Source organism: Acipenser ruthenus, chromosome 7 (genome assembly GCF_902713425.1).
Source record: "Acipenser ruthenus chromosome 7, fAciRut3.2 maternal haplotype, whole genome shotgun sequence".
NCBI lineage: Eukaryota > Metazoa > Chordata > Actinopteri > Acipenseriformes > Acipenseridae > Acipenser > Acipenser ruthenus.
In genome coordinates this window covers 19,034,862-19,046,607 of record NC_081195.1, presented here as the reverse complement: position 1 = coordinate 19,046,607, position 11,746 = coordinate 19,034,862, and positions in this window count along the sequence as shown.

Below are 11,746 nucleotides of genomic sequence, written 5' to 3'. Positions count from 1 at the left end.
GTTAGCCAGTGGTTTGAGTTTAGAGTAGCAGTGAGTAATGCAGTATGCCTCACGTATCATGTGTTTGGGAAGTTTCTCGTTGCAGACTCGACTATTTAAGGGCAGTGTTTTTTTCTCTTGAGAATTATTAACAATACTGCCTGTTACTAACTAGCTGTGAAAATAATTACATAATTAATATAGTTGAATGGTTAATAACGTAGTACAGTAACTTATAGTGACGTTTATTATATTAGCATAAGCAGCTATAGTGTTTTTATGTTACAACAATAGGCATTAATATATCATTTTTCTAGGCCAACACAAAAACACACAAGCATTTTCCTCAATACAAATCCTTTTTTTCCCTTGTTTACTTTTGAGGGTAAATGTCAAAAGAAAAGTGAAATAGCAAACGCTTTTTTTTTTTATTATTATTATTATTATTATTTTTTTAATATATCGTCTCAATACCTTGCCACGTTTATTCTTTTTTATCAACTTTGGTTGATTTTTATTGAATTGTTAAAAAAAAAAAAAATACAAGTAAACTCCAATTTAACAAGAAAAGGAAATGTCGTTCAAATTGCCTATGCTTTAGTAATATTCCAATATGACACATTTGTGTAAGTGAAAGGCAATTCGACTTAAATAATGTATTGGGAATTTGCAAATGTGTGATTTGTGGTTTTTGTTCTTTAATTGTGTTAGATATGACCATATTTATTTGAGACTCATTGTGGCCCATGATTTTGTACAACAAAAATAAGATACAATTCCTTTTCATTTGAAAATGTCTGGAAATATGTTAGGATGTTTTTTGTTTGTTTGTTTTTTAATTTATTTTCACAAGTCGCAGTGATTACAGGATACTCTTGACAAACTGCATTTCCTAGAAGTCCTCCATGGTTGATAAAGGTGATTTATAGTAGGAGACAGAGCTGCTGAGAAGGTACCTTTGCATATATCAGTCATTGAATTAATAATGATGAATGCAGATACCTTACATTTATAGGCTTCTCTCAGAATAATTATACAAGAATTCAGTTTTAAAGGCAAATTCATCTTTTTATATTATTATTAAAGTATTTCTTGATCTAATAAAATGTAGTACTACTACCTTAGGCTCTTTATGTTTCTTTTTTTATTTATTTGTTGCTGTTATTTATTTCTTAGCAGATGCCCTTATCCAGGGTGACTTACAATTGTTATAAGATATCACATTATTTTTACATACCATTTGTACAGCTGGGTCACCCAGCTGGGATTGAACCCACGACCCTCTGGTTAAGAATCCAGAGCCCTAACCACTACTCCACACTGCTGCCCTATTTTAATGTTCAGCTACGATAACAAGACTGACCACACAAGAAAGTAACAGGACTCAAATTTAAAATAAATCATGACCAGCATTCATATTATGTATAGTAAAAATGTAAGGGTGCCATTCATACAGATATACATACATAGATACATACATACATACATACAGACACCTCTTATAAACTCAATAACTGTCTTCAGACAGTTTAACCACAATTGGTAAAGCATTTCTCGTGTGTCATATTTCATGCAGGCATACATTTGGGCACCTCCAGTATATCCACATTGCCAGTGGTTTGCATTCACCATTTGGGATAAAAATTAAGTGTTTCTCAAACAATCACATCACAGGGAAGCCTGTATTACAGTATATTGTTTGTAGTATCTACAATGCACTGCTGCTGTAGAGAAGACATTTAAATTTGAATACTACATTATGGGCTAGCTTCTCAAAGCTATTTACTCAAAATTGTCATTAACACAATTTTTTTTTTTTAATTGAAAAAACACCAATTAAACATATAAAGTGAATACGAAAAAAAATGTAATACTTCATTCAAGCCCCAGAATTAAATGACTGAGGGGTGGATGTACTAAAGTGTTGTGCCTGTCGCAAACCAGTTGCAAACAAGTCGGAAGTCTGGGGTGAAATGTACTAAACATGCCCGATGCTCTTACCGACTTTTTAGAGAACACTTTGCGCAGCAGTTTTTCTTTGCAGTTCAGCCTTAGTTGAATATGTAATTATGGGTGTTCCTGCATAAATTCACAAAAAGGGGGTGGAGATAGTGTAAACGAGGGTTCTCAAATATTATAATGAGATGTACTAAAGCTGCTGGCAATTGCAACACTTACAATTGTATCAATTAGTTTGAAAGCATGTTTTAAACAGTCACAATTGTTTCTGGCATTTCCCAGTCTGCTTTTTCTCATGCATTGCCAGTTGTGATATTTTTGAGGCAAACACCCAAATACCTATTTTTCTCTAAAAGCAGGGTTACAAGCCTTGAAAACAAATTTCTATGACATTTCTGGTTTCCCCAACGTGTTGTGCCGCTAAGCCCTCCATCTCATTCTGAACATCTGTATAGGAATAGGAAACACACCTATTTTATGAATGTGCAAGTGGTTTGTCAGTGTGCACAATTTAGCACTGCACCGCTGACTAACTTAAATAAAAACTGACAGTATACATTTGGCTTATAGGCTACTCATGATAATACGAATTAGTGGTATTATGCAAAATTTGTTGCTGGTCCTTTGAAATTCATATTAATGAGAATTGACTGTAAGTATCATACGGTCAATGCAGCACCATGATCTTTTCTGTGTTACCGTTAAAAAAAAAAAAATAATAATAATAAAAAAAAAAAAAAAAAAAAATAATAATAATAATAATAATAATAATAATAATAATAATAATATTTTGTGTTAACAGTTAAAAATAATAATAATAAAAAAATGCTAATAATGTAGTCTCAATTTAAAATAATCTTGTATTCACATTGTACACCAATGAGTTCAATGCAGCAGCATGATTTATTTTGTGTTACAGGTAAAGGGTTGAAATAAATTAGTTAAAAAAAGTAGTATGAAAATGCTTGAGTATGTCTGTGTAGGCTGTGTTGAAATATGGATAGGTAAGCCAGCGCTTTACAAGGACATCGCACTTTGGCTGTGTGCCGAGAACATCTTGTGATACTTTGTTTCCTTTTAAGATGAATATACGTTCTGCTGCAAGGACACACTGTTTTGTCTTGTTTGTTCATGTAAAAATAATGTGATATCTTATAACAATTTTTTGGCTCTCTGATGCCTGCATCGTCCTGCAAGAGGAGCTCGGGAGCCGTGAAGGGTCCGCCTGTCAATCATGGCAGTGACACGGAGAGGTTGGGTGAGGGCTCTCTCTCTCTCTCTCTCTCTCTCTCTCTCTCTCTCTCTCTCTCTCTCTCTCTCTCTCTCTCTCTCTCTCTCTCTCTCTCTCTCTCTCTCTCTCTCTCTCTCTCTCTCTCTCTCTCTCAATTCAATTCAATTCAATTCAAATTGGCTTTATTGGCATGACAATAAAAAAATAATTGTGTTGCCAAAGCACATACATGGCATAACCAACTCAAATATACAGACAAAGAATTTTTCTTAATACTAACAGTATCCCTCCTCCCTCTATATTAATACAGTAAACAGAATCCCTCCCTTCCCCTCTATATCAAACAGTACCCCCTTCCCCCCTCTATATTAAACAGAATCCCCCTCCCTCCCTCTATTAAACAGAATCCCCCTCCCTCCCTCTATTAAACAGAATCCCCCCTCCCTCAATTAAACAATATCCCCTCCCTCCCTCCCTCCCTCTCTCTATATTAAACAGAATCCCTCCCTCCCTCCTTCTCTCTTTTCCCTCTCTAGTGTGACGTGTTCACGGTCTGTCCCTCAGGCTATGACAGGTCTCCACGTATTGACCAGCCAGTCTGGCTGTGTGTTTGTCTTCCCCCAGCAGGATTGACAGCTTCTGGGTATCACACATTTTTGGGAATTCTGGGACTAAATCACAGAATTTGGGGAAGAAAATGTCCCTTATGTTTTTATATTTTTCACAGTGTGTCAGGAAGTGAATCTCTGTCTCGACCTCTCCTGTCTCACAGTGACCACAGTGCCTGTTCTCCCTGGCCAGCCAGGTTTGCCTCTGTCGGCCTTTTTCAATGGCCAGGTTGTGGTCACTGAGCCGGTATTTGGTCAGGATCTGCCTCTGCTTTGTGTTTCTGACAGTTACCAGGTATTCTGCCAGGGTGTAATTTCTATTTAGGGTCCGATAGCACTCTAGTTTGTTTTGTGTTTTAGTGTTTGTATCCCAATGGTCCAGATAGGAGTGTTTCAGGTGTTTTATAATTTGGTTGACACTAATTGGAATTGTTTTTGCAGTGCTGTCCTGAAGCTGACTGATGTCAGTGTTGCTCAGCTCAGTGAGCTTCAGGACCAGCTGGCTGAGGGGACTCTTTTCTGGGCTGAGCTCTTGGTATTGCAGGGCTTTATGATGAAGTGAGTTTGGGTCACTAGTTTTTAGATGAATCCAGTATTTTAATGCTCTTTTTTGGATGTTAATAATCAATGGATAAAGGCCTAATTCAGCCCTGCATGCATTGTTTGGTGTTTTTCTTTGTAATCTCATGATGTTTTTACAGAACTCTGCATGCAGGGTTTCTGTGGGGTGTTTGTCCCATTTTGTGTAGTCCTGGTTGGTGATTGGACCCCACACTTCACTGCCATAGAGAGCAATTGGCTGAATTACACTTTCAAAAATTTTGAGCCAAATTTTGACGGGGGGATTTATATTGTAGAGCCTCCTCTTTATGGCATAAAAAGCCCTGCGTGCTTTCTCCTTTAGTGCATTCACTGCCAGGTTAAAGCTCCCTGACGCACTGATGGTCAGACCCAGGTATGTGTAGCTGCTGGTGTGCTCTAGGGTGGTGTTACCTAGAGTGAAGTGGTACTTATTTCCCTGAGATCTGGCTTTCTTCTGGAATATCATGACTCTGGTCTTGTTCATGTTTACTGCCAGGGCCCAGGTCTGACAGTACTGCTCTAGCAGTGCCAGGCTCTGCTGCAGCCCCTGCTCTGTGGGTGACAGCAGGACCAGGTCATCTGCATAGAGCAGAAACTTGACTTCAGTGTCATGTAGAGTGAGGCCAGGGGCTGCAGACTGCTCCAACACTGTGGCCAGCTCATTGATATAGATGTTGAACAGTGTTGGGCTCAGACTGCAGCCCTGTCTCACCCCACGCCCTTGTGTGAAGAATTCTGTTCTTTTGTTGCCAATTTTCACACCACACTTATTTTCTGAGTACATCGATTTTATGATGTCATAGACTTTACCCCCTACACCACTTTGAAGAAGTTTAAGAAATAGTCCTTTATGCCAAATTGAATCAAATGCCTTTTTAAAGTCTATAAAGCAAGCGAATATTTTTCCTTTATTAGTTTGATGGACGTGTTTATTGATTAGGGTGTGTAGGGTGTAAACATGATCAGAAGTGCGGTGTTTTGGTAGAAATCCAATCTGACTCTTACTCAGGACACTGTGTTCGGTAAGGAAGGCCAGTATCCGGGCGTTAATGATACTGCAGAACACCTTCCCCAGATTACTGCTCACACAGATGCCCCGGTAGTTATTGGGGTCGAATTTGTCTCCACTTTTATATATGGGTGTTATAAGCCCTTGGTTCCAGGTCTCAGGGAAATACCCAGCTCTCAGTACAAGATTGAGGAGTTTGAGCAGGGCCTCCTGCAGCTTGGGGCTGCTGTGTTTGAGCATCTCAGCGTTGATGCTGTCAGGTCCACTTGCTTTTTTTGATTTGAGGGCCTTGAGTTTATCACTCAGCTCCTCCACCGTGATTGGGGTGTCGAGGGGGTTCTGATTGTCCTTAATACAGGATTCTAAATTTTTTAGTTTTTCACAAATGGCATTTTGAGTTTTTTGTTCTTTGTTTTGTATTTCTTTATAAAGGTTTTCAAAATGTTTTTTCCAAATGTTTCCATTTTGGATGGCCAATTCTTCTTTTTTTGTTGAATTTAGGTTGTTCCAGGTTTCCCAAAAATGATTTTGGTTTATTGACTCCTCAATTTCGCTGAGTTGTTTATTAATATGGTCTTGTTTTTTATTTCTTAGAGTTTGTTTGTATTGATTCAGTGCCTCACAGTATCTGAGACGTAAATCTGGGCTGTCTGGATCTTTATGTTTTTGATTGGATAGCTGTCTTAGTTTTTCCCTTCTAGTTTTACATTCTTCATCAAACCACTTTTCTTTGAATTTATTCTTTTGGTTGTTTTTCCGATTTACTATTTTTAATTTAGATTTTTCTGCTGCTTTTCTAAATATGTTATTCAAATCTTTTACAGCCAGAGTTACTCCTGTTTTTGTGTGTTGATACTGTGTGTTTTGAAATGTGTGTATTAGGGTTTCTATTTCATTGGTGCCAATTGCTTCTTTGTATATTTCTGTGCTGTTTGGAGCCCATCTGTAGGAATGGTTTAGATTGTACAGCTTACAGGGCTGTGTCTGTGTGTTGTTGATCTGCTCTGTTCTTTTTATGAACACAGTGATTTGGCTGTGATCTGACAGGGGGGTTTGTGGTCTGACAGTGAATGCATTAATAAAGGAGGGGTCCAGGTCAGTGATGGCATAGTCCACCACACTGTTACCAAGAGCTGAGCTGTATGTAAACCTACCTAAAGAGTCCCCTCTGATCCTGCCATTCATGATATAGAGGCCTAGGCCTTGACAGAGATTCAATAATTGTCTCCCATTTTTATACACCAGTGTCTGGAGCAAGGAGGAGAGACAGACAGGCAAGACAGCTGTGAATAAAAGACCAGACGGGCTGAGTTAGTTAACAGGGAAACCCTGGGCAACCCCATAAAATATTGCTAAGGAATAGCAGGACGCAGGCTGAAGACCCAAGTATGAGTAGCGACGTATGGGGGAATGCTGCAAAAACAGTAACTTTTATTTGTAGTTTTGTTACTGTTACTAGTTTTTGCTTTTGCCTTTTATTTGTATTATTATTTTGACGCACCTGCGTGTGTGTGTGTGTATTAATCATCGGCTCTTCATTTACCATTGATGGTATTCGAGTGAGCCAGCAGTGCAGTGCCACCTTGTGGCAGAATTAATAAAGTACACCGCTGCGGGGTGTTCAAACCTTTGCCACTGTGTTGTGAATTTCACCACCCTCTCACAGTGCATTGCTATACAAAGCTGTACCTTGTAACTACGTGTCCGAGAAGCATTAACAGATTGCCTGTGAACTGTTGTCTCTCCAGAATTCTGCTTAATAAAACTGCTGCTTCGTAATAACTCTCGGAGAATCTTTATTTAAAATTTGGTCCCTACACAGGTGTAGTGTTAGAAAGTGGTACATTGTCAGAAAGTGGTACGCATAACCAAATATGACCTGTGTAATGTCAGAAAGTGGTACTTTGTCAGATTTTGGTACATGTGCAATTGCGATCTGATGGGTGTTTCGCTAATGTGAAAAGGAGATACATTTTTTACTTTCTAATGAGTGTTTTGCAGCTGTGCATAAGTGGTACATGTTTATTTAACCCTTTCAGGACCAAGCATTTCAGTGGGATGCTCCCCTAGGAACAGGCATTTTTTGGCTGCATTTGACTCTTCCTATAAAAATTCACAAAAAATAAATTTTCGACAGTAGCATCTTGGAAATAATGTCCTTTTTTAGAACACTCTGGGGAACATTATACAGTACTTCAGAAACCATACAAACTTTTTTCTTTTTTTTTCTTTTAAACACTATATATATATATATATATATATATATATATATATATATATATATATATATATATATATATATATATATATGTAAATAAAATAATATTTATTCATTCCATTATTCAGTAGTAAGAAAAATGTACCTGATAACTTTAGTTAATGAAATGTTTTCCTCCATAATTCACACAAACGGTTGCAAAAAGCAAATAAATGTAATTATCTGCAGGAGTTCAAATACTGTTACATTTTCTTTGCACACAGTACAGTAGCTATGTTTTATTTCTATCCAGAGATTAGTTTAAATCGTCTTAATCGGCATAAGGTTTATAGTAAAAACATAAAACAAATGTTAAATTATATATATATATATATATATATATATATATATATATATATATATATATATATATATATATATATATATAGATATATTTTCAAACTGAAACTGGAAACAATCAATTTCTCTAAAAAGAAAAAAACAATTCCACCGCAAAGCTGCAGAAGCAAATAGATGTACAAGACCCAATGTATTGCATATGATAAGCAGCAGTGTGGAGTAGTGTAGGGCTCTGGACTCTTGACCAGAGGGTCGTGGGTTCAATCCCAGGTGGGGGACACTGCTGCTGTACCCTTGAGCAAGGTACTTTACATAGATTACTCCAGTAAAAAAAAAAAAAAAAAAACTATATAAATGGGTAATTGTATGTAAAAATAATGTGTAAAAAAAAAATAATAATAATAATAATAAATAATGTAATTGTATGTAAAAATAATGTGATATCTTGTAACAATTGTAAGTCGCCCTGGATAAGGGCGTCTGCTAAGAAATAAATAATAATGATAAATATTTGTACACTATTTTCTTAATGGTGGAAAAATGTGATAAATTAAATAAAAAAAATATATATGAAAAAGACCGAAAACAGCATAACGTTAGGTTACCTACCGTAACCCTGGTTCCCTGAAAGAGAAGACGACCACCAACATTATGTATGGGATATTCCCTGCCCTTGAGGTAGGTAATACTGAGCTCTCTATATCAGAGCTGCGGATGACGCACTCGGTCCCACCTACCGAGGGTATAAAACCGTCACTCATTGGAAGATCTCCCTCTTTTTCCATCGAACCCGTGAGGGCGACCGAAACGACCTCATGGTTGGTGGTCGTCTTCTCTTTCAGGGAACCAGGGTTACGGTAGGTAACCTAACGTTCCCTTTCAAGTTGAAGACGACCACCAACATTATGTGTGGGATAATGTATACCAGAGTCGTCGCGAGGGAGAAGGAACGGCAGCATATGAGGGACGCACAACACTGTCTAACCCAGAGGTTAGCGGTGTGAACTTACACCCTCAAGGACCCTTGTGCCCACAGACGACACAGCAGGATCTACCACATTAATGTGGTAGAATCTGGTGAAAGAATGCGGCGAAGCCCAGCTAGCCGCAGTACAAATATCAGACATCGAAGCGCCCTTAAAAAGGGCCCAAGATGTAGCCAACCCTCTAGTTGAATGTGCAGCTATTCTACCAGGTGGGGGTAAACCAGCACCATTATATGCGGTCAACATCATGTCTGCAATCCAGTGTGACAGATGCTGCTTAGAGAGGGGCTGTCCGATAGTCCGTGTACCATAACAAACAAAAAGCTGGTCCGATTTACTCAAAGCTTTCGTCTTAAGTACATAATTCCTCAATGCCCGCACTGGGCAGAGGAAGTTTAACCTCTCATCCTCCGATGAAGTAAATGGAGGCGGATGAAAAGACTCCAGTTCCACAGATTGGTTAATATGAAAAGCTGTGATCACCTTGGGGAGGAAAGCGGGGTTGGTGTACAGCAAAACTCTGCTTCCATCCTCCCACACACGCATGCAGGAGCTGTGCACGGACAGCGCTTGCAGCTCACTGATCCGCTTAGCAGAGGTGATAGCTAAAAAGAAGGCTGACTTCATAGACAGGTACTTCAGCTCTATGGAATCTAAGGGCTCAAACGGGGCCTTTGTAAGAGCCTCCAGTACAATGTTAAGGCTCCACTCGGGGAGAACAGTCCTCCTAGGAGGATGTAATCTCCGTGCGCCTTTAAGAAAGCGCGTAGCCAAAAAATGTGCACCCGGAGACATAGAATCTACAGGGACATGACAAGCAGATCTAGCTGCCAAATACACTATTAAGGTGGAAGGGGACCTGCAGGAACTGCAATATAACTGGCATAGGGCAAGTAACGGGGTCATGGCTCCTGGCCAGGCACCAGGCTTGAAAACACTTCGACTTGTAGGTATACAAAGACCTAGTGGAGTCTGCCCTAGCATTCTGCATAGTGCTCACAACCGCGTCCGACAGCCCTAGGGCTAACCAGCAGTCCCTTTCAGGGGCCAGACCCACAACCGGAACCTGCCTGGATCCGGGTCAATGTGTCGTCTCCGCCGAAGCGAACAGATCGACCTGCGCCTTCCCGAACCGTTCCCAAATGCACTCCACCGTCTTGAGGGTGGAGACGCCACTCTGATGGATGCAGACCTCTCCTGGAGAGGAGATCCGCTGCCAAGTTCGCCACTCCCGGAATGTGCGTCGCCCGCAGGGACAGCAGGTTGGCCTGGGCCCATACTAATAGCTTGAAAGCTATGTGATGCAACCCCGGAGACCGAAGGCCTCCCTGGTGGTTGATATACGCTACTACTGTTGTGCTGTCCGTCCGGATCAACACATGTGTGCCGCTCAGCACTGGAAGAAAGTGCTGGAGAGCAAGGAACACAGTGTGCAATTCCAGCATGTTTACGTGCAGGGGTGCCCAGCGGTCCGACCAGGATCTGCGGACTCCCCTGCTCTCCCAGACTGCTCCCCAACCCTGGTTGGAGACGTCTGTTGTCACCATTTGGCGATTTAATACTACTCCCATTTGCACCCCTCTGCGCAGGTGAGAGGTAACCCTCCACCAGCATAGCACTGCTAAGCACGTGTGAGACACAGTCAACCTGTGATGTCTGTCGCGTTTGGCGTTGAGTTGAAACACATTGAGCCACGCCTGCAGCAGGCGCATGCGAAGCAGACCCAGTTGGATCGGTACTGTGGCTGCGGCCATCAGACCCAGTAGTTTCTGGCACACCCTGAGGGTTACCTGCGATCCCTGTCGAAACAGGGAGAGGCAATCCTGAATAGCTGCTACCCTGTCGCCCCAAATACGTGGTGCATTGCACTGGTGCAAGCCGACTCTTTGCATCGTTCAAGGTTAGGCCCAGCCTGATCAGATGCTCCGTCACAATCGCCATGTGGGCTAGAGCTCCCTCTCGAGACTGGGAACAGATCAACCAGTCGTCGAGATAGTTTAAAACTCTGATCCCCTGCAGCCACAGGGGAGCCAGTATAGCGTCTACGCACTTTGAAAACGTGTGTGGCGTTAGGGAGAGACCGAACGGCAGCACAGCAAACTCGTACGCTCTTCCTTGAAAGGAAAAGCGCAGATACTTCCTGTGCTCTGGACGAATGGGAATATGAAAGTATGCATCCCGTAAGTCCACAGTTGTGAACCAGTCGCCCGGCCGGACAGACTGGAGGATGTGACTGTGTGTCAGGATTCGGAACCTCCTTTCTTTTAGAAACCCATTCAGGATCCTCAGATCTAAGGTGGGGCGAACCCCTCCATCTCTTTTGGGTACCAGAAAGTATCTCGAGTAGTACCCCTCCTCCTGGGAGAAGGGGTCTACACGACGAATGGCTTGCTTGCACAGCAAGGCAGCTACTTCTTCCTGAAGTACCAAGGCTTGCAAGGAGTCTGTCACTAAGGTGCTTATGACACCTCGAAAGGGAGGAGGTCCCGAGCGAAAACTGAAGCACATAGCCGGTTTGCACGGTAACGAGCACCCAGGCATCTGAGGTGCAAGCGCGCCAATACTGCAGCTGTTGTGCCGAAAAGGGGGTCTGAGGCCGCCAGCCTTCAGGGGCCCTGCTGAGGCTGGGGCTGAGCAGTTTGGGGTGAGTGCATAGCGTGCTAGCCCTGAAGACGACCTGAGATGCTGGTATGTGGATCAACCACGACCTGCGTTCCCTCTGCCTGCCGGTTGGGCTCGGTTACCCTGAAGGCGATGCCTTAGGTCACCCCACAGAGCTGTGGGAACTGGAACTGTTCTGGTGACAGTTCAAGTCTGGGGAGCCCGCCAACGGCC